A 25,114-nucleotide genomic window follows, 5' to 3' on the forward strand; every position below is an offset into this window, starting at 1 on the left:
TTGAGCCTGCACCAACAACAATCCCACCCAGGTCTTATTCCCATCACCCCACACATTTACCCTGCTAATCCCTTGACCCTGAGGTACAATTTAGCAGGGCCAATCCACCTAACCTGCACATGTTTCGACATCACACCACCTGTGCCTCAGTGGGTTGCAATTCCACCTCTGGCTCAGAAGGTTGTGAGTTCAATTCCTACACCAAAGTTTAAGTTCATTTATTAATACTGCAAGTAGCATGTCTAACCAGCACATCTTTCAGGCTGTAGGAGGAAACCAGAGCACCCGGAGGAAACCTACGCAGACACAGGGAGAACGTGCAGACTCCTCACAGACAGTGACCCAAGCCGGGAATCGGACCAGACTCCCTGACAGAACGAGCAGGTTGTCTTATGAGGAAGGATTGGAGAGGTTAGGTTTATATCCACTAGAGTTTAGAAGAGTAAGAGGTGACTTGATCAAAGTCTTTAAGATCAAGAGGGTATTGACAGGGTGGATGTGGAGAGGATGTTTCCTCTTGTCAGAGAATCTAAAATTAAGGGTCACTGTTTAAAAATAACTGGTAACTTATTTCAGACAGAAACGAGGAGAATTTCTTTCTCTCAGAGGACCGTGACCCAAGCCAGGAATCGGACCCCAGTCCCTGGTGCTGTGAGGCAGCAGTGCCAATCACTGTGCCACCACGCCGCAGTTTGAGCACATTGTCCATGCTGACTCCACAGTTCTGTACTGAGAGTGTGCTACACCGTTAGTGGCGCAGCTTGTGTGAAAGGTTAAACCAAGGCCTCCGTCTAACCTCTCGGGTGACTTTCGCAGATCCTGTGGCACTTTTCAAGAGGGAAAACAGGAATGGTCTCCCCAGGGGTCTTAGGGCAATAGTTTATCTTCAGCCAACATCATGAAAAGCAAATGACCTGATCATTATCACACGGCTGTTTGTCCGACTCAGTTGTTCACAAAATGGCTGCCCTATTTTTGCCTTATGACAGGGAGCATACTACAAAAGAAAAACATTTTGCGATATTGAGAGGATGTGAAAGGTACTATTGAAATCAAAGTTCTTTCTTTATCAGGATGCTCATCTTTATTTCAACCAAGAAGCTGGCATCGATGTCCCTTCATGGCGTACATTGGCACTAACAACTTGAAGCACTGTCCAGCCAGTGACGCACAATATTAACCTTCACTATTCAGCATTACTTGTACAAGGAGATGTCAGTTGCTGACAATCACCCTCTTCCACTGGGACCGTGCCACAAAAACACCTGAATGTGCATCTTTTAGAGGTGCTTCTGTTTAGGTCATTGATAAAATACAGTATATCCCACAGCGCTCACTGGTCACAACATCCTCCAATTAGGAGTGCACTCAAGCATCAGTTGGTATTTTTATGCTCAAATCTCAGTGGTGAGACCCAAACTGACAGCCTTTAAAACTTGAAGCGGGATTTTCCACCCCTTCCTGCCAACAGGATGCTCCAGTAGCTCTCAAGACAACCCTGCTGAGGGTTCCCTGGTGATGGGAAGGGCAAATTGCTATGGGCTCCGGTAGATCCCACCAGCAGTCAGTAGCGAACTACCTCCATGTCGGGAGAAAAAAGCGCCACGAGGGGGCTGGAAAACTCCAGCCTTATTGATGAAGGTGTGACCCACTGAACCAGAGCCATTGCTGACCCCTCTAATAAAGCTTCTAATTTGTATAAGATGGTCTCAATACCACACTGTCTTTAGATTGCAGGCTGATTTATATGCTGCCTTGTTCTGTCATATGTTACAATAAATGAATTCCCCATAAATAATTGGCAATGCCATTCACTGATTGCTTTCTCTCCCAGTCATTATGTCTTTAGGGAGTGGTTCCACAATAACAAGGCTAAAGTTAAAGCCGGTCAGGGCAGGAGTTAACATTTTAACACACTGAAATCAACAGCAACACACCTTTAACCCAATGCTTCCAGGTTTAATGAGAGTGGGCAAAGCGTAGGCAGTGAACCTGCTCCCAGGAAATAAACTATTTTAATGGGACTGGTCACCTCCAATTTAACATGCTTTACAGGTAAACCAGCAACTGAAAGGAGTCCAGGTAATGAAGAAGTAACGGCCTTTACCACACTGCTGGTGGTCTAGGAAAACAAGTAGCACTTTATCCTGACTCTTTCCTTCAAAGCACCCCACCTACAAAGCCCTCTGGATCACACATCACACCATAGGGATCCAACATTCTTCCAGGGTCATGGATCAGATCCTTAGAGATCAATCAAGATCTCCCCCTACTCCCAGAGTCAGGGATTGACTGCTTTCTCCTCAGGATCATTCAGTTCCCTAACCCCCTCGCCAAACCAGGGAGTTCTTCATTAAATTTACCCTTTCCTGCATGGTACTCTGATTGGAAATCAAGTTTGTCAATAAGGCCAACTTTCTGAGTGGGAGCTAGTCAAGTACAAAAGACATTTTTCCCATCCCACCCACCATGGAAATCATAGCAGGCTGGAGGGGACCATGCAAATGTCCACGGTCAGGACTTTTTTGGGACAAGCGCAGCCGGAAATTCCAGCCATGTGGAATTCCGAGCTTCCCATCTGAAACTCTGTCACCTACGCATGAAGCCCATGTTAAAACCCAGGCAATGTCTTCCTCTAAGGTATCTCTCAGAACCACATTTAGAACAAAAGGCAAGGAAGAATGCAAGTAAGCATACAGTTAATTCATTTCAGAGGATTTCATACAGTGTTTATTTAGATGAACACATTAACTCTTTAAAAATAGATAATACACTTGGCCTTTTCTAGCATATTATCAGATAGAAATATGTCAAAATGCTTCATGCAATGAATTATGACTCAATTATTTTTTTCCAAGCCCTGTTTCTCCTTGTGGTTAACAGTAGGTTTCATTAAAAATACATTAATCTGAACTAAGGGCAGAAAAGGCAGGAAATTTATAGCAACCCAGTCAGCATTGGAAGAAGGACAGACCTGTCCTCAGGTCAGATACCTCATCAGTGTTTCATTTAAAGTATTGTGCCAGCAATACCCTTGTCAATTTGAGGTTAGTTTCACCAGCTTCAGCATTCACCCACGACTGACAGCCCAAACTCTGACTGTTTAGGAAGCATCTTCCTTGCACCTTGTTTCAGAAAACCAAGAACAAAAAAAGGGTGATCGAACTGAACCAAAAGAGGGGATATTGACCTGGGGGTTACTCATCACAAGAGAGGAATGACCATCACTCAAGGTTAAGAGTCTGCTTCTTGGACACTTAGACAATGTAAAGACTCAATTATTTCACTGTTGCTTTTGAGTCCACTTGATCCATTTCAAGACAGGGTTTCCTATTGCCTCATTAACAACACTGCACAAGACTGGGAAACATTGCCGCCTAACCTAACCTCTAATCGCCAACCTCCAAACTTTGATCAATGTTATTATATTCTGCGCTAAGAACAGAAAATGCTCAAGAGAGTGGAACTCTCAAAACCCTAAATTCTCTCTTCACGTATGCTGCCTGCCCTGCTGAGTGTTTGCCCTGTACCTGGGGCATTTGATTTTTGTTTTCACAATCAGTGCAGAATTTGTGTTGGCTCCCGATCTGGCAACTGTTCAATTTTAACAGTCAAACTCTTGTTTTCAAATCCCTCATCATGGTCTCACTATGGTCTATTTCTGTAGCTTCCTACAATCCTCTGAGATATTCAGCGTTAAGCAATTCTGCCTTCGTCGGCTGCTCAATTTTGATTGGCTTTCCACTGACAGGCATGTCACTCGTTCGTTATTTAAAGTATAGGCTGTGACACTTCCTCCCCAAATCTTTCTGTCTCCCTACCTCTCTCTCCTTTAAGGCACTCTTTAAGACCTATCTCTCCGACCAAGCCTTTGGCCACTGCCCTAATAGTCCTTCATGTCGTTCAATGCCAAACGTTATTTGATAATTGATGCTGTAAAGAACCTCAAGATATTTTGCTACATTTTAAAGACATTATTTCAATGGAAGCCATTCCCAATTTCTTAATTTTAAAAAAATCATAATTGGTTTATGGTTTTAACAGATTATTTCCACCGATCCAATTAAAATCCTGTTACATAATCTAACTCAACTTCTTCAGAATGAAATACACAACACATCAGAAAAATACTGTCTCAAATATCCCCAGGACTGTCAATCAGTGAACTCAGTGAAACTGATCTTGCCAGTTACATGACCATGGCTATGTAAGGAGTCTTGTTTTGTACATAGCTGAAGGAACATTGTGATAGGAAACTAATAGCTGTGGCAACTATATCCTTCTTGATGCTGAGCACAGCCTTAAAGACAGCAAGTACAATGAACATCTTGCTTGGTTGTTTTTACCCCTTTAAGTTGCCTTAGTACTTCACTCTTGTAAATAGTAATGTAAAATCCTGCAGGAGACCAAACCAGTGTGATGTGCCATGAGTATACTTTATTTATAGCAGATTTAAAAGAACACACAGCGGTTGGAAAATAAGGAGCTCTTTCACTAACAAAACACAATTCTTAAGTTCAAGAATGACCCAGTAAGCTTCCTCTGGAGAACAAAGGGGGTCATCTTGTTCTTCGATGAGCAGTGTAACCTGCTGGGAGGCCAGAAGAGCAAATGTTACCGCAGGCTGGTTTTCATATCCACCTATTATTCCAATCTGTTTTGATAGGAGAAAACAATACTTAAGATCATGAAAGGGTTTGATAGAATTGATGTGTGTTTCCACCTGTGCAGGAAACCAAAACTTGAGGCTATAAAGACACATTAATGAATCCAATAGTGAATTCAGGAGAAGGTTCTTCACCCCGACAGTGATTAGAATGTGAAAACTGTTACCCATGGAATGGAGGAGGCAAGTAGCAAGGATGCATTGAAGGCAAACTGAAATAACTATGTGAGATAGAAAGAAATGGAAGGTTGATAAGGTGAGATGTAGAAGGGTGGGAGGAGGTTCCGTAGAGCATGAATGCACCCATGGATCCTGAATGGCCATTTTCTGTGCTGTAAATTCTTGTAAGCCTATGCAATATTCAACACATTAGAAGCAGCATCTTTGGAGAGAGAAACAGAGCGAAAGCTTCAAGTTGAAGACTTTTTGTCAGAGCTGACACAACTTTGAGATATAAAAGACTTTGAGCAAATATGGAGGCGGGGAAAAGATCGGGGGGGTACGGGGGTGGGGGTGGTGTGGAGAAATTACAAAAGGGTCTCTAGTTGGGTGGAAGGGAGGAGTTTAGAGGGGTTTAGGTAAATGACTAAGTGACAAAGGGATGATGATGAAAGACAAAGGGATGGTAACGGGACAAGCATAGAAACAGAAGAAGAGTCCAGGGGGCTGTGAATAAAAGCAGCAGAACCATTAGCAGCACCTACCTACTGCCTCAGAAAATGGGATTGATGTCTATATCATAATCAGCAATGTGGAATTTGATGTTGAGTTTGTAAGGTTGGGAAGTACTAAACTGAAAGGGAAGGTGGTCTACTTGGAGTTTCGTTGTAACAGTATAGGAAGTCAAGGACAGAGAGCCCAGAGTGGAAGTGCGGTGGAGAATTAAAATGACCAGTAATGACTGAGAGGAGGCATTGGCCTAGTGGTATTATTGCTGGACTTTTAATCCACAAACTCAGCTAATGTTCTGGGGTCCGGCGTTCGAATCCTGCCACAGCAGATGGTGGAATTTGAATTCAATAAAGAACATCTGACAATAAGAATCTAACAATGGCCATAAAAGCATTGTTGATTGTCAGAAAAACCCATTCAGTTCACTAATGCCCTTTAAGGAAAGAAATCTGCCACCCTTACCTGGTCTGGCCTACATGTGATATCAGAGCCATAGCAATATGGTTGAGTCTCAATTGCTCTCCAAAGGCAACTAGGAATGGGCAATAATTGCTGATCAGCCAGCACCCATGTCCCACAGACGAATAACAAATTTTGGAAGCTTAGGGATTCATGCTTGGAGGCTGAAGTGGAGGGACCCAGCAAAGCAATCTGCCGATCTATGTTTGATCTCACCAGTGTCGGGGGGGTGGGGGCCACATTGTGAACGTCAAATGCAGTATACTAAATAGGAGGAAGTGCAAGCAACTTGTCAGTAACGCATCCTCATATATTAGAGTCCTCCCTCCAATGTGACTGCCAGTGGAAATTCGTATTGAGAAAAATGGGTGATGTGCTTCCATATCTATCCCCACAAAAAAGAGCTCAACAACAGTAACAAAACTTCAGAATTTCCATTCAATTGTGAAAGGCCCTTGTGATCTTATGATCTGGAATGTACTGCTGAAGAGGAAATTCAGCAGCAATTTTCAAACAAGAGTTATATAAATACTTGGGCCTGAAGATATAGGAGCAAAATTAGGCCATTCGGCCCATCACATCTGCTCTGTCATTCAGTCATGACTGATAGGATTCTCAACTTCATTCTCCAGTCTTTCCCCCATAAGCTTTACCAATCGAGAGCCTATCTATCTCTGAGTTAAATACACACAATGATCTGGTCTCCACAGCCTCATGTGGCAATGAATTTCACAGATTCTCCACCGTCTGGCTGAAGAAATTCCTCTGCATTTCAGTGGAGGGGTAAAATATGCCCCCATCATCGTCTCCTCTTTCCAAACCCCGCATAACTGCTCTCATTCCGGAACGCTATTTTGTAGGTGGAAGTGAGGATTTTGGAATTCTGTTGGAGAGAGGCACCATCTGCCTGGGCCACTTCACCAACTGTGGCACTCCAGGGAACAGAAAAGTGGAAAATTGTGAATGGCAAGCCAAATCAAAGTAGATACAAGGGCTGACAATCTATGGGTCTCTGGGCAACTCACACAGTGTTGGAGATATATGGCAAGTCATTTTCTCTCTAAATTGATTTCCAACCTGGCTCCAGTGGGGTTGTCAGTTATTTGTCATTATAAATGCACTTTTTGGACTATTTTGAGAAAAAATGAATACCAAATGCAATTATAACTTTTGCTGATGTATAAAACTGTTTTAAAATTGCCAAGCAATGCAATTAAGCAGTGTGGCAGACAAACATACGACTAATCACTTCAGGGGATGAATGTGTATGAGGGTATAATGTGTTTAGCTGAAATCCCTCTCTCTTCCACTGCTGAGAACGATATTATAGAACCACAGAACAGTACAACATAATTCCTGTGCAGATATTTTGGCAGAGCTATCCAATTAATCTCATACTACTATGCCCCACCAGCCCTGACACCTCCCTCCTACTCCATTACCATAAGCATAGACACGGGTCAAGGGAGGTGTAGGAAAATACATTGTTAAGATGGTGGCATGGGCTCGTTGGGCTGAAGGGCCTATTTCCCGTGCTGTGTTGTTCTTTGTTCTTTCTTTGTTCTCCCTCTCCCTTTCTCCCATTCCCCTACTTCTCCCAAATGGCCCTGCACATCTTTCTCTCCAATCTTTTTTGCAAGTTCGCATTGAATCTGTTTCCCCCACCTGCTCCAGCAGTGAATTTTAGATAATACCATTTTATCACTGTTTTCGTTCCTCCTTTCACATCTGGATCATAGAATATATCATAGAATCCCTGAAGTACAGAAGGAGGCCATTAGGCCCATTGAACGAGCCTAATGGTGGCATGGTAGCACCGTGGTTAGCACTGCTGCTTCACAGCTCCAGGGACCTGGGTTCGATTCCTGGCTCGGGTCAATGTCTGTGTAAAGTTTGCACATTCTCCTTGTGTCTGCGTGGGTTTTCTCCAGGTGTTCCGGTTTCCTCCCACAAAAAATCCAAAGATATGCGGGTTAGGTTGATTGGCCATGGTAAAAATTGCCCCATAGTGTCCTGAGATGCGTGGGTTAGGGGGATTAGCAGGTAGATATGTCGTGATATGGAGGTAGGGCCTGGGTGGGATTGTGGTCGGTGCAGACTCGATGGGCCAAATGGTCTCTTTCTGCACGTTGGGTTTCTATGTTCATGTGAATCTGTAATGACCACAAACTCACCCACAAGCCCTATTCTTGTATCTCCATACATTTACGTTGCTAATCCCCCTGACACTAGGGTCAATTTAGCACGCCAATCAACCTAACCTGCAAACTTTGGATCTTTGGCAATCCCCTTAAGCCCCAAATCCCCTTGCCTTTAAAGCTGCAGAAAGTAGAGCTTGAGATGAATGGGTTCAGAGTTCATCTTTTTGTAGCTTGCTGTGTGCATTAGCTATTGGTAGTCCCTCAGTCATCTTCCTGTACCTCATTAAAAGAGCATCACCGCTCAGAGTACTACCACCCAATAAAACAAGGAGAGAAAGGACTGAAAGAAGAACTGAGTAGGTTACTCTGGGACAAGAAGCCAAAGCTACTTTGTTCACCCATCAATTAATCAAAAACTAAAGGGTAATTTAAATAAAGCTTTCTCGTGAGTCATCAAAGTACCAAAACAATACTCTCATATACGGAGACACTTAAGCCAATGAATCATGATTGGTCCAGCCAAAGAACGAGAACCATTGCATCTGTGCTGGTTTCAGTGCCTTTCTGCTGAGGGGGTTTTTGAGGCAACTTTGTCCAATTCTGGGTGAATACAAAAAGGGACCTATGAGATTGCAGAGTGAAGAATGCAAAGGTGGTTTCTGAAGATATCAGGAGTCAAATTCCTGATCGTCTGCATCTCTGCTGGACTTGTGAAGCCTTGGGTATGGGGATATATCTAAAGCACATATGCAAAGAACATCAAAGACGAGCTTGCCAGCAAAGAATAATGGTAGGATCAGTGTTTTTGATTTGAGGTTCCTAACCCACGCAGATATTCCAAATGAAATGACCATCTTCCACATGCAGGCCATTGGCTTCACAGCTCAGTGGTTAGAGCACTGGTCTTGTAAACCAGTGGTCACACTTTCAATTCTGCTTGGAGCTTGAGTCTTAAATTTGGGGTGGCATGGTGGCACAGTGGTTAGCATTGCAGCCTCACAGCACCAGCGACCCAGGTTCAATTCCCAGCCTGGGTCTCCGTCTGTGCGGGGTCTACACATTCTCCCCATGTCTGCGTGGATTTCCTCTGGCTGCTTTGGTTTCCTCCCACAGTTCGAAAGGCGTGCTGGTTAGGTGCATTGGCCATGCTAAATTCTCTTTCAGTGTCCCCGAACAGGGACCGGACTATGGTGACTAGGGGATTTTCACAGTAACTTAATTGCAGTGTTAATGTAAGCCTACTTGTGACATGAATAAAATAAATGTTAAAAACTGATAGGAAAGAGCCACACATTAGTTCCATAAAGTAGCTCTTACATGAGCTAAGGCCATCTAAGCCTGTATTATTCAGTCTGAGGGTAAGACCTCAGGGTCTTACCTTTGAATGAGGAACTGGGTGTAAAGTTGAGTGGTCCTCCTTTGAACATCTTGCTATCTTGCTCCAAAACCAATCCTATCTTTCACGACCAGGCTTGAGAACATTTCAATTGCAGATTCATTGGCACCCATCCATTCCTATTTATTTGCGCACGCCTTCGGAGAACCAACTTGCCACCAGAAAGCTGCCTGGCTGTATCCCAAATTGAATAGATTTTAAGCTGACCCTTCTAGTTTGATCCGATTGCATGTTGTCCGTGAAAACTACCTTTCCCAAAAAGGAATGCCAAATGATTATTTATTAAAAGAACCATTATCTCCAGAGAAAAACGTACTAGATAAACTTACGGGACTAAAAGCTAACAAGCCCACTAGACCTGACTGCCTGCATCCTAGGGTCTTATAAGAAGTGGATGCATTAGTTGTAATCTTCTAAAATTCCCTAAAATTTGTAAATCTCCAAAAGGATGGGGAAAACTGCAACACCTTTATTCAAGGAAACAATAGGACAATTAGCCTAATACCTGCCACAGAGAAAATGCTAGAATCCATTATTAAGAAAAAAGTGGCAGGACATTTAGAAAATCATAATACAACCACCCTGACTTTGCCTGATTGTATGAAAGGTGTCAGATAAATTTATTAAGAATTCCTTAAGGATAGTAACAAGCAGAATGGAACGTGTATATTTAGATTCGAACAGACATCGATAAGGTGGCACAATAAAGGTTATATTACAAAATAAGAATTCATGGTGTTGGGGTGATCTATTAGCATGGATAGAGGATTGGTTAATAACAAGAAACAGAGAGTCAGAATAAATGGGTCATTTTCAGTTTGACGAGCTAACTAGTGAGTGCTATAGGGATTAATGCTGGGGCCTCAATGATTTACGATCTATATTAATGATCGGGAAGAGGTTATTATTGCCAAATTTGCTGACAATGCACAGTAAGTGGAAAAGTGAGCTGTGAGGAGGATACAGGGTCTGCAAAGGGATAAAAATAGATGAAGTGAATGGGCAACGATTTGGTTGGTGGCGTATAATGTGGGAAAATGTGAGGCTGCATATCTTAGTAGGGAAAAGAGAAAAGCAGAGTATCAATTAAATGGAGAGAGACTTCAGGATGCTGCAGCTCAGAGAGATATTGGTGTGCTCATATGTGAAACACAAAATATTAACAGATACAGCAAATCATTAGAAAGGCAAGTTGAATTTTGGCCTTTGGGGGATGGCGTATAAAAATAGGGAAGTCATGCTACAACTGTACAGGATGTTCAGATCACTCCTGGAGTAGTGCAGACAATCTGATTTACTTATTTAAAGTAGGATATTGCATTAGAGGCAGTCCAGAGAAGGTTGATTACTGGACTGAAAGGATTGTCTTATCAGAAAAGATTGGTCCCATGATAATCAGAGGTTCGATATTTGAAAGTTGATCTTACTGGAACAAATAAGATTCTGAGGTGACGTGGCAGGATAAATGCTGAGAGGATCCACTCTTATGGGGAATTCCAGGACTAAGGGGCTCAGAATAAGGGGCCAGCCATTTAAGACAGAGATGAGAATGGATTTCGCAGAGGGCTACAGACCTTCCTACTCAGAATCAGAGGTATTTGCGGAGGGTCCTGGGGAACAGGGAAATTGCCCATTGGAAGTTGAAATTTTCTGGATAATTCCCATGGAGGCCTGCATGATGGGACTTCCACAAAGTCAAGGATTATGAGAAATAGCTGAAAAAGTGGGTTGAGACCAAGATGAGATCAACCGTGAGCATTCATTTTGATCAATGGGCCATGTGACAGACTCCTCTTATTGTCAAAAGCTTAAGGCACTATTGTGCACTTACTACATTTTAGACTGAGAAACAAGTTCTGTGCATGTCTTATAGAAATAATGTCAGTTAGACTTCTGAAACACAAGACTCACTTGATTGCTTCTAAGTGAGCAGAGTGCTGTACTACAATTGTGGGGGATGAATGATCAGATGTTATCCAATCTCGCTGCTGTCTGTTTTGAGTAAAGTATTTAATAAATGTGCAACATATTTTCTAAAAGAGGTATACTTATACAATAATTTATTATGGCCCAAATGCCCAGTGTCTGAATTGTCAGAGACTAGAAGTACAATTGAGATGCATATCATGACCCCATGGAAGTCTTGGCACATGGACCTCTTGAGAGAATTGCCCAGGAAGTTTCAATTTCCATTGGACAACTCCCTGCTCCCTGGAACCTTCTGTGAAAGTCTCTGACTTATAATTGGAGACTTCAGATAGTTCTGATGTATTTATCTGAATAATTGTCCAGGAAATGCTGGCTAAATTAAGACCTTGCCTAACTACAGAACTAACTCACCAATTACTCACACTGACCCCTAACCTCCTCCAACCCAGCTACCCACCTACCCAACTCAACCTCACCCGGCTACCACCCCAACATTCCATTCACCTTCCATATTACCTGCTCAACTTGCATACTAGCTGTTTGTGATTAATGCTCGATGACCCCAAATCCCACTGTGCCGCAGCTTTCTGTAAACTTTCTCCATTTAAATAATATTCAGTTCCTTTATTCTTCTATCAAAATTCATAACTTCACATTTTCCTACATGATATTCCAGTTTTTACCCACTCACTTAAACTGTCTATATCCCTCTGTAGGGTCTTTGTGCTATTCTCAACACTTGCCTTCATATCTGTTTTTGTGACATCTCCATATTTGGCAACAGTATGTGCACTTCCCATGTCTGAGTCATTAATATATATTTGTAAATAAATGCGGCCCCAGCACTGATCCCTATGACACTCCTCTAGCTATACGTTGCCATCCTGAACATGCCTCTTCTATACCAACTCCCTGTCTTCCATTAGTCTATCCGTTCTAATCTACCACCCCCTTTCTTATTAAGTAGTCTTTTGTGAGGTACCTTATCAAACATAGAACATAGAACACTACAGCACAAACAAGCCCTTTGGCCCACGAGTTGCGCCGATCACATCAACACCTACCAATCCATAGACCTATCAATAACCCCCAATCCCATTAAATCCCATATACTCATCCAGAAGTCTTTTAAAAGACCCCAGCGAGTTCGCCTCCACCACCACTGACGGCAGCCGATTCCATTCACTCACCACCCTCTGAGTGAAAAACTTACCCCAAACATCACTTCTGTACTTGCCTCCCCGCACCTTAAATCTGTGTCCTCTCGTAGCGACCATTTCAACCCGGGGAAATAGCCTCTGAGAGTCCACCCTATCTATTCCTCTCAACATTTTATAAACTTCTATCAGGTCGCCTCTCAACCTTCGTCTCTCCAGGGAAAAGAGTCCCAGCTCCCTCAACCTAACTTCATAAGGCATGCCTCCCAGTCCAGGCAACATCCTTGTAAATCTCCTCTGTACCCTTTCAATAGCTTCCAAAACACTTTTTGGAAATCCAAGTACATTGTATCTATTTGTTCCCCTTTCTCCAAAGAATTCTAATCAATTTTTCAAGCCTGATTTCCCCTTTGTGAAGCCACGCTGACTCTGCGTGATGATATTAGGTGGGATTCCCTGATCTCTCCACAGCCTGTTTCTCACAGTGGGAGGCATGCCTTTGGCCAGTGGCACAATCTTTTGGTCTCACTTCTTTCAATGAGATTTCTCATTGACTTCACCCTATGTTGCGACGAAACCCTGCAGCATGACAGGGATAAAGTTGGTAGCCATTGTTTAGGCCACTGAAACAGCAAAAATGGTATCTGTTTAAACTCGGCATTAACTTCCAATGACCCTGCTGCTTGATTCACATCCATGTTCTTCCATCTCCTGGTAAAAACTGGACCTGTCGGAAATGATCACACCCATCATTTTGAAACCTCCTGAGTCAGCTGGCCCTTTGCACAAAAATCTGTGTTGACAGTCCAGTGCAACATGAAGAGAGTGTTGCATAGCCACAAATTCCACCTTTCAGTGAACTGTTAACCTGAGGTCTTAGAGTAGATAAGCTTGTGTTGTGTGATATTGGATTGTCTGTCCATTATACACAGCACCTGATTCCATTGAGTGCAATGGAACTGAGTATCAGCTCTGCACATGCTGGAAGCCACTCCAACATTACCTCAGAAGCATTTCCATCCCTCGTCTGTTTTTTCAGGGGAATGTGAAAGATCCCATGGCACTATTTCTGTTGGCAAGTGTGAGGTGGTCCACTTTGGTAGGAATAATGGTAGGAAAGACTATTACTTACGTGGCGAAAAACTGCAGCAGGCGACGGTGCAGAGGGACCTTGGGGTCCTTGTGCATGAGTCGCAAAAACCCAGCTTGCAGGTGCAGCAGGTGGTCAGGAAGGCGAATGGGAAGCTGGCCTTCATCGCGAGGGGAATTGAATATAAAAGTAGGGAGGTCTTGCTGCAGCTGTATAGGGCATTGGTGAGGCCGCAGCTGGAGTACTGTGTGCAGTTTTGGGCGCCGCACCTGCGCAAAGATATTTTGGCCTTGGAGGGAGTGCAGAGGAGGTTTACTAGGCTGATACCGGAGTTGAGGGGGTTGAGCTATGAGGAGAGGCTGAATAAACTAGGCTTGTACTCGTTGGAGTTTAGAAGAATGAGGGGAGATCTCATTGGGACGTATAAGATGATGAATGGGATGGATAGGATAGAGGTGGAGAGACTCTTCCCGCTCAAAAAAGACAGTAGGACTAGGGGGCACAGCCTCAAGATAAAGGGGGGGAGGTTTAGAACGGAGTTGAGGAGGAACTTCTTCACTCAAAGAGTGGCGAATCTCTGGAATTCTCTGCCCATTGAAGTGGTGGAGGCTGCCTCGCTAAATATTTTTAAGACGTGGGTTGATGGGTTTTTGATAAGAGAGGGGATTAAGGGTTATGGGGAGAGGGCGGGAATGTGGAACTGAGCCACGACAGATCAGCCATGATCTTATTGAATGGCGGGACAGGCTCGAAGGGCTAGATGGCCTACTCCTGCTCCTATTTCTTATGTTCTTATGTTCTTATTTCGAAAAAGAGAATGGGTGGGGTTAGCCTCAGTGTATAGGCTTAAATTTCTTTGTCACTTTTTTTATATTCCTTCATGGGAAGTGGGCATCGTTGGCTGGGCAGCATTTATGGCCCATCCCTATTTGCCTTTGTTCAGAGGGCAGTTGAGAGTCAACCACATTGCTGTGGCTCTGGAGTCACATGTAGGCCAGACCAGGTAAGGTTGGCAGATTTTCTTCCCTATAGGATATTAGTGCACCAGATGGGTGTTTCCGACAACTGAGAGTGGTTTCATTATTATCAGTAGATTCAAATTCCAGATTTTTTAAAATCGAATCCAAATTCCACTATCTGCCATGGAGCGATTCAAACCCAGGTCCCCAGAATACTAGCCACGATTAAAAACAGATCATCTGGTCACAATGATAAACTGAGGGCATTGTAGCTAGGTTTGTAGTTGATACAAAGATAGGTGGAGTGACAGGAGGTGGGGAGGCTACAGAAGGACTTGGACAGGTTAGGAGAGTGGGCAAAGAAGTGGCAGATGGAATACAATATGGAAAGTGTGAAGTTATGCATTTTGGTAGGAAGAATAGAGGCGTAGACTATTTTCTAAATGGGGAAAGAATTCAGAAATCAGAAACACAAAGGGACTTTGAAGTCTTAGTTCAGGATCCTCTTAAGGTTAACTTGCAGGTTGAGTTGGTAGTTAGGAAAGCAAATGCAATATTAGCATTCATTTCCAGAGAACTAGAATCAAAAACAGGAATTGGATAAAAAGCATTTTATTGAACTCAAATTCCACCACCTGCAATGGTGGGATTCGAACCCTGGTCCCCGGATTATTAGACATCACTAAAAACAGATCATCTGGCCATAATGTTATTGTTGCCTGTGGGATCATGCTGTGTGCAGATTAGCTGCTGTATTTCCTGCTTGTCAGCACTGGCAACCATTCAAATATATCTCTTAGGCTGTCAAACACTTTGGGACACCCTGGAGCTGCAACAGAAATGAAAGCCTGAGTGGAGGAATTCCCCGGTTTTCATGTTTGTTATTTGACGTGAACTTCTAGTGCTCCTTCAAATCCATCAACAAGCCCTTCCAAGCTGCTCATGCATGTGGAACGCCTGCTGCATTTATTAACCCACATTTAAAATTTAATTCACTATAGTGACATTAGACACCGCGTGCCTGGCACGGGGCACAATACATTGGGTATTAGGTAGCAGTGGGTTGTTGCCACCTTAAGCTATGTGGACTCAGTTCGCTCAGTGATCCACAATTGCTGCATTTGCTTTGGATCATGTTGCTATGTTTTTGTTACACTGACAAAATGCAGCTTATCTGTGTTAATTCCATTTCTCTATTATCCATTGTGATCTCTGTGGCTTCATGCTACTGCTCAGCTAACAAGGCTCCAGGTGGTTAATGCAACACGTGGACAGCTTTTCAGTAAGAGATTGAGGCAGATAGCTAACAATGGAGAGTATCGTATGTACATCCAAATGCGTAACGTAAAGTGCAGTGCCCTTGTTGAGATGAAGATAAAAACCCAAAAGTATAGACCCTCATCTTTTTCTTTAAACATACAACATAATGTCTGGTTAACAGACAGAAAGGAAACTGAGCAGGGACAAATGGGTCATTTTCAAGTTGGCAGGCTGTGACTAGTAGGGCAACGCAAGGATCAGTGCTTGGACCCCAGCTATTCACAATAGTCACTGCGTGGCACGGTGGCACAGTGGTTAGCACTGCTTTCTCACAGCACCAGGGACCCGGGTTCAATGCCGGCCTCAGGTCATTGTCTGGGTGGAGTTGACGCATTTTCCCTGTGTCTGTGTGGGTTTGCTCCAGGTCCTCCAGTTTCCTTCTACAGTCCAAAAATGTGAGAGTTAGGTTGATTGACCACGCTAAATTGACCCTAGTGTTAGGGGGATTATCAGGGTAAATATGTGAGGTTACAGGGCCTGGGTGGGATTGTGGTTGGTGCAGGCTCAATGGACCAAATGGCCTCCTTTTGCAGGATTCTATGATTCCAGGCAGTGCATTCCAGACCTCACCACCCTCTGGGTAAAAAGTCTTTTCCTCACATCCCCTCTAAATCTCCTAGCCCTCACCTTAAATTTGCATCCTTTTGTAACTGAACCTTCAACTAAAGGGAACAATTGCTCCCTATCCATCCTGTCCATGCCTCTCATAATCACTCAGGTCACCCCTTAGTCTTCTCTGCTTCAATGAAAATAACACAAATCTATCCAACCTCTCTTCATAACTTAAATGCTCCATCCCAGACAGCATCCTGGTAAAACTGCCCTGTACCCTCTCCAGTGTAATCACATCCTTCCTATAATATGATGACTAGAACTGCCCACAGCTGTGGCCTCACCAAAGTTCTACACCACTCCAACATGACTCCCTGCTTTTGTGATCTATACCCCAATTGATAAAGGCGAGTGTGCCATGAGCCTTTTTCATCACTGCACTAACAGGCCATTCCACCTTCTGAGATCTATGGACAAACATAAGTCCTTTGTTCCTTAGAATTTCCTTGTGTTATGTTGTTCATTAAATACTTCCTTGTCAAATTTCTCCTTCCAAAGTAGAAATTGAGCAGTTTCTCACACCTTTTAGGGTTAAATTCCATCTGCCATTTATCTGTCCATTTGACCATTCCGTCTATATCTTCCTGTAGCCTAAGACACTCAACCTCACTGTTAACCAGCCGGCCAACCTCTGTGTCATCTGCAAACTTATTAATCCTATTCCCCCATATAGTCATCTATGTTGTTTATATAAAGTATGAATAGTAGGGCAGCCTGCCCAGATCCCTGCGCTATGCCACTGGACACTGCCTTCTTGTCACTAAAGCAACCTTCTGTTATCACTCTCTGACAGCTACTACTAAGCCAATTTTAAATCCACTTTATCGAATTACCCTGGAACCCACGTGCATTTGTCTTCTCTACAAGTCTCCCATGTGGGGCCTTATCAAAGGCTTTACAGAAATCCATATAAACTACATCATCTGCACTACCCTCATCCACACAGCTAGACATCTCTTTGAAAAATTAGATGGCATGACCTTCCTCTGAAGAAGCCATGCTGACTATTCCTAAATAATGCATGCCTTTCTAAGTGGAGATTAATTCTGTCCTTCAGAATTTTATCTGATACTTTCTCTACCAATGAGATGAGACTCACTAGTCTATAATTCTTTCACTCATCTCTACCACCCTTCTTGAAAAGTGGAATCACATTAGGCATCCTCCAGTCCTCTGGCACTACCCCAGTATTAATTAATTAGTGAGAACTCCCACCCACCTGATGAAGGAATAGCCAGTTCCGAAAGCTTGTGGCATTTGCTACAAATAAACCTGTTGGACTTTAAGCTGGTGTTGTGAGACTTCTTTCTGTTTTTACCCCAGTCCATGCCGGCATCTCCACATCATGACTTCCCCAGTGGCCAGAGAGGAATTAAAAATTTGAGTCACTGCCCCTGTAATTTCCTGCCTCACCCCCCACAGCAACCTGGGATGCAATTCATCTGGGCCTGGGGATTTGTTCATTTTTAAGTCTGTCAGAACCTCCAATACCTCCTCACTTCCTATGTTAAACTGTTCAAGGTTCTTATAGTCCCTTTCCCTGAATTCTGTCCCTACTTCCTCCTTCTCCTGAGTGAATATCCATTTAACACCATTCCAATATCCTGCATCTTCACATACAGATTTCCCCCTTGGTCTCTAATGGGCTCTGCTCTTTCCCTGGTTAACCACTTCCCTTTAATGTATTTGTAGAATCCTTGGGATTCTCCCTGATCTTCTTCACAAGTCCTCTTTCATGTCTCTTTTTTTGTTCTTCTAATTGCTTTCTTGCGTTTCTTATATTCCTCTGGGCTGAATATGCTCCCTTTGGACTTGTCAAAAGATTTTCTCCTCTTCTTTATCTAGCCCTGAATTGTCTTAGACATTCAGGGTTCCCTGGCCTCATTACTCTGACATTTCCCCTAAAGGGTGTATGTTGGACCTGTACTCACCCCATTTCCTTTTTGAATATCCCCCCACTGCTCTGCTGTAGATTTTCCCTCAAGGCACTGTTCCCTGTCAACTTTGGCCAGATCTTGCTTTCTTTTAATAAAATCTGCCTTCCCTAGTCCAAAGCTGTCTTTTGCAAGCCATCTTTCTCCTTGTCTGTAACAAATTTGAATAGTACTATGTTGTGGTCACTATTTCGAAAATAGTCCCCTGTTGCCAGATTGAACACTTGTCCAGCATCATTCCCTAGAACCAGATCAAGCACCGTCATCCCTGTTCGGCCTTCTACCTTTTGATACAAAAACTCCCCTGGGTACATTTCGAGAAAACTGCCCCTTCTAAACTCTTAACACTATGACTATCCCAATTTATGTTTGGAAAGTTGAAATCCCCTTGTATAATTACCTGATTGTTACTCTTACACACCTCTGTGAACTATCTACATATTTGCTCCTTTATTTCTTGCTGACTCTTTAGGCCTATAATACACTCCCAATAATGTGGCTGCCCCATTCATAGCCCTAAATCTACCCACAAAGCCTTGTTTGAGGGGATCCTTCCAAGATATCATCTCTCCTTATTGCAGCAATTGACTCCTTAATTAATAGTGCATCACCACCTCCCTTTTTACACCCTCCTCTGTCTCACCTAAAGATCCTATACCCCAGAATGTTGAGTTGCCAGTCCTACCTTTCCCTTAACCATGTCTCTGTGGTGGCAACAACATCCCACTTCCATGTGTCAATCCACACATTTAACTCATCAGTCTTACTTATTAACTGCTAGCATTAAGGTAAAGACCATCCTGCCTTACCTTACTATCTTGACACTTAACACAGGTGAGCTCACTCTGACTTGCTTCCTTTACTACAGCATAATGTCTCTATTTTACAGGTGGCACGGATTAGCATTGCTGCCTCATAGCTTCAGAGACCCAGGTTCAATTCCGACATTGTGTCACTGTCTGAGTGGAGTTTGCATATTCTCCCCATGTCTGCGTGGATTTCTTCTGGGTTCTCTGGTTTCTTCCCACTGTCCAGTGATGTGCAGGTTAGGTGGATTGGCCATGCTACATTGACCCTAGTGTCCCAAGATGTTTAGGTTAGATGGATTAGCCATGGTAAATGTGTGGGGTTATAGGGATAGGATAGGGGAGAGGGCCTGCGTAAGATATTCTGACAAAGAGTCGATGTAGACCTGGTGGGCTGAATGTCCTCTTCTGCACTATGGAGATTCTATTCCATGCTCTGTACCACTGTGCCCAGCCCCCAACGCCACACCCCCCAGCCACCCTCTTCCCCACTCCCTAACCTCTTAAACTAGTTCAAACTCCTTCCAACAGTACTGGCAAACCTACCTGCAAGGATGTTGGCCCCAGTGTGGTTCAGGTGCAGACCGTCCCATTTGTAGAGGCCCCACCTTTCCCAGGAATGGTCCCAGTGATCCTGGGATCTAAAAGCTTCCCTCCTGTACCAACTCTCGAGCCATGCATTCAACTGTCTATTTTTCTATTTCTATACTCGCTAAGAAAAAAGATAGCGCTGCATTTCTATAGCACCTTTCACGACCTCAAGCTCCGCAAAGCATTTTAGAACCAATGAAGTCATTTGGAAATTAAGCCATTGTTACAATATAGAGTGGAACGCTGTGAAAACTGTCGTCTTTAATAACACTCTGTTCCAGGTGAGTGACACAGGTAATGATATTTTGATGGCACCCTTCAGAGAGATAGTTTTGCATCACTTAATACCCAAAGAAAATATGTTACAAGGAAGTGGATGGTAGAAGCTTTTTGGGATAATAAATACTTATAATTAGAAGGAAGTACGGTATTAAGGCATTTGAATTGTTTGTGGATGCGATAATAGTTATCTGTTGATGATTAAAGAGTGAGTGTGAAATGAATGGGTACAGGGTGGTCACTGTGGAGAATGATGAGCAGTTCAGATGAGTTGGAGTTAGTTGTGCCAATTTTGCTACTTTATGTTTTCTCCATTCTCACCCCCAACAATTTTGGAGGTTAGCTTTCCACGCCAAGGCCAGACCTTTTTTTCCCACTCATTCCTGCTGGCAGGATTTCCCATCCTGCTGCAGTGAACCAAGATTTGGCTTAGCACCCAATTCCTCAACTTCACTTCAGTGGGAGCCTGGAGCGAATGGCCAGTAAGATCGCACCCCAACTATTCCCTGCAGAGAGTTGTGTGTGACAGGACAAGCACTGGCATGTGGAGGTTCCAGTCAAACATCTGGCAGAGTAAGGTAAAGACTTTCTGCTCAGCCTAAAGCAGGTCATCAGCTGCCCGGAAGCCCACCAAACAACTCAAAGAACTTCTTTTGCTGGGACCAGCAACACTCCTCTGAGATCCATGAGGAAAGTTATGTCACCCAGACCACTTCCACAAGGATCTTCAGAAATTCCCTGCCGTCAGTTCTCTGGAATTTTGGCGGACGTATTTAAAACTGAGCTATGCGTGCTTCCTTTTCCATTTTGCAGATATTTAATTTGTAGACCTGTATTAGACATAGACATACCATCCTACAGTGCAGAAGGAGGACATTTGGCCCATCGAGTCTGTACCGACAACAATCCCACCCAGACCCTATCCCCATAACCCCTTGCATTTACCCTAGCTAGATCCCCTGACACTAAGGGGCAATTTAGCACAGCCAATCCATCTAACCTGCACACCTTTGGATTGAGAGAGGAAACCGGAGCACCCGGAGGAAATCCACACAGACAGGGGGAGAATGTGCAATCTCCTCACAGTGACCCAGGCCAGGAATTGAACCTGGTGCTGTGAGGCAGCAGTGCTAACCAATGCCAGTATCCATGGGGTATGGCTCAAAATGCCATTCTACTCCCTCTTGCCACCTGTTCTGAGTTTGAAATAGTCTAAATAGCATTTAACTGAGACTGCAGGGTCTTAACCTTAGGCCCAGTCATTATTTTTCATAACCTTCCTGTCACTAAAAACCCACTGTGGGTTAAGATTGACACCACCCTTTGTTTTACCCTCTACTCTTTTTAACCCCTGTGGGTCCTGCCTTATGACCTTAACCTAGGCATTTGATAAAATGCCTGATACCAGGCTTGTCAACAAAGTTGAAGTCTGTGGAATTAAAGGGATTTTAGTAGCCTGGAAACAAAGTTGACCAAGTAATAAGAAACAATGAATAGTTTCTTTATTGGACTGAAGGAAAGTATACAACAGAGTACCCAGGGGTCAGTGTTCAAACCACTTCTATTCTTGACCTATCTTAATAATCTAGGCTTGAATGTGCAGAGCATTGTTTGAAACTTGCATGTGACTGAGCTGATTGTCCCTTTAGGGGCAACACAGCAGAACAGGCCAATTGGACCAAGAGTGGGTAATGGGGAAATGATAGCCTCATGGTATTATCACGAGACTATTAATCCAGGAACTCAGCAAACATCCTGGGGATCTCGATTCGAATCCCACAATGTCAAACGGTCAAATTTGAATTCAGTGAAAAAAGTCTGGAATTAAGAATCTACTGATGACTGTGAAACCATTGTCGATGGTCAGAAAAACCCATCTGGTTCACTAATGTTCTTTAGGGAAGGAAATCTGCTGTCCTTACCTGGTCTGGCCTACATGTGACTCCAGAGCCACAGCAATGTGGTTAACTCTCAACTACCCTCTGACATGGCCTGGCAAGCCACTCAGCATCAAAGGCCATGAGGCAATGAAGCATGGGCAATAAATTCTGGCCAGCCATGTCATCCACATTCATTTTTTTAAAAAAATCACCCTGCCAAAGACCATCTGATGACATGTAGAAGACATGTAGGGAATGGGGCAGCTGAAGGGCTGTCATCCTGTCTACAGTTTTTCCTTGTTAATATATACCTTTGTGTTTCTGACAAAGTCTGCGAATGTGCATCATTATGACCCAGACCTGGAAGTGTTCTGAACCACGAGGAGGATTATGATAGGCTTTAAGAGGACACATAGAGGTTGGTGGAAGGCGTGAATACGTGGCAGATAATACTGAATGCAAAGAAGTTTGAATGATACACTATGGTGAGAAGAATGAAGACAGACAGTATTAAATATACAATACAATTCTCAGTGGAGTGCAGCAAAAGAGGAACCTGAGAGTATATGTGCACAGATCATAGCAAGTGGCTATGCAGATTGAGAAAGCAAGTTAATGGGAACATTTAGAACTGGTCACACTGAATCCAGTTTTGTGTCTGCTTCTGGGTGCTGCACTTTTAGAAGGATGTGAAGGCATTGGGAATTCATGAGGATAATTATGGGGAATGAGAGATTTCAGCCACATGGAAATGGTGGAAAAGCTGGGACAGTTCAGAGGAGAGAAGGTTGCAATTTGATGGAAGTCTTCACAATTAGGAGTATTCTGGACAGATTACATCATGAGAAACTGTTCTCATTGGCAGAGACGCTAGCAACAAGAGGACACAGATTTAAGGTGATTGGCATAAAAGTGGAGGAAAACTTTTTTTTTAATCCAGAGAATGATTAGGATCTGGAGTGAACTGCTGAAGAACGTAATGGAGGAAGCTTCCAAAAGGGATAAGTGTCTGAAGAGAAAACAGTCACAGGGCTACGAGGAAAAGGCTGGTTGTGTGAGACTAACTTTGTAGCCCTTACAGAGAGCCAGGATGAACACAATGGTCCGGATGGCCTCTTCTGTGCTACAACTCTTCTTTGATTCCCCAACAATAAAACACTCATTGTAAAAACTGTGAGTTGCAAAATGAGATAACCGAGATATCATTGCAATAAGCGACTTAAGTACCCTCGGCCTCATTCAAGCCCAAGGACTTAACTTTGGCTTGATATTACTCAAAGAGAGAAAATTACCTGGAGGGCAAAATAGTCAAATTTTAAAAATGGGTCATATCCATGGAGTGGGAAACAGAGTTAACATTTAAGGTGAATGATCTCCTGAACATTTGTCCTATTACTGTGATGGATGTTCATGTTCCTTAAAGTCTTATGTTGTCAGAGAGGCTGCCCAACAAATTATTTTTGGATGTGTTAATTATTTCTTGTTTTGGTTCAATATGTGTGCAAACAATCCAGTGAAACTGTGAAAAATAACTCCCAACAGTTCCACAACAATGTCAACTAGCAGTGATACCTTGGATTAGTTATTCCGCACGATCCAGTTTTCCCAAGGGATCTCAGTTTTCGGGTCCTGGTTCATGACATGGTGACACGATAGCACAGCACTGCTGCCTCACAGTGCCAGGGACCCGAGTTCAGTTCCCGGCTTGGGTCACTGTCTGTGTGGAGTTTGCGTATTTTCCCCGTGTCTGTGTGGGTTTCCTCTGGATGCTCCGGTTTCCTCCCACAATCCGAAAGCCGGTGGTTAGGTGCACTAAATTCTCCCTCAATGTATCCGAACAGGTGCTGGAGTGTGGCCATTAGGACATTTTTACCACAACTTCATTGCAGTGTTAATGTAAGCCTACTTTTAAACTGATAAATACATTTTTAATGCAGGACATCACTGAGGTGAAAAAGAGTTGGACAGAAGCTGATGTGAATCAAGGAACAGTGGTGAAGGTTGCCAAGCTACTGGTTTTAGAAGCCCGCCATTTGCACTTTGACCTAATACCTCCTTGTGTGTGACTCATTGTCAAGTTTTATTGCCTAATGCTCCTGTAAAAGATCTTGGGGCATTTTATGTTCTAGGTGCTACATAAATGCAAAATTGCAGCCAAATGTAGGAAGAAGAGAAGATTAATTTTCAAGGCATTGAATCATTGGAGAAAATGTATTAGCATGGCTAGCTGAGAACATTCCAAAGGTCATGGGGTAAATAAGGCACCAACTTTGGGTCAACTACCTACGAGAACCTACAGTCTTCCCATTGCAGGATCCAACTGTTTCTTAATAGAAAACCTTTTGTCCATTCCCTTACTAGGTTGTTATGGTAACCACTCATGTATGTGAAGAAGACATCTGAATATCAGCACTTATTCCTAAGCTCCTTTTGACTGTTGATGCTCCCATTCTCTTTAGTTCCATTTCCATGTACATTGCAAGAGAAGCATCTCAGTCAGTTGCCAACAGATTTCTTCTTTTGAACTGGGTTTTACTAAATGTTCATTGAAATAGCAATTAGAATCAGAATCATAGAATGCTTACAGTGCAGAAGGAGTGCATCAAGCCTGCACCGACAACAATCCCACCCAGGCTCTATCCCCATAACCTCACATATTTACTCTGCTAATCCCCCCTGACACAAAGGGGCCAGGGGCCGATCAACCTAACACACCTTTGGTGGGAGGAAACCGGAGCACCTGGAGGAAACCCATGCAGACACAGGGAGAATGTACAAACTTCACACAGTTAGTGACCCAAGACCGGAATTGAACCAGGGTCCCTGACGCTGAGGCAGTAGTGCTATCCACTGTGCCATCGTACAGCCCCATTAGCATGAGTTTAAGACACCCAAAGTGCTTTGCAACCACTGAATCACTTATGAATAAATGCAATTATTATGCGCACAAAAGTTGCTGTCTAGCAAATGCAAGAGATGTTGACCCTTGTAAGCATTTGAGCGTCTTTGGCAGGGCCAGCACTTGTTGCTCATTCCTAATGGCTCCTGAGAAGGCCTGATCATACCATCTGCCAATTAATATATTGTTGAGATATTTTTATTTCCAATAATTACAATGTGTTGCAGCCAACATGGATCCCTTGATCAATGTTACTTAGTCAGGTTATCTGATCATTTATCTTATGGCTGTTGTTGAGAACTTATTGTTTGATGTGTTTCCCTG

This window comes from Carcharhinus amblyrhynchos, chromosome 18 (assembly GCF_965287045.1).
Source record: "Carcharhinus amblyrhynchos chromosome 18, sCarAmb.v2.hapA, whole genome shotgun sequence".
Classification (NCBI taxonomy): domain Eukaryota; kingdom Metazoa; phylum Chordata; class Chondrichthyes; order Carcharhiniformes; family Carcharhinidae; genus Carcharhinus; species Carcharhinus amblyrhynchos.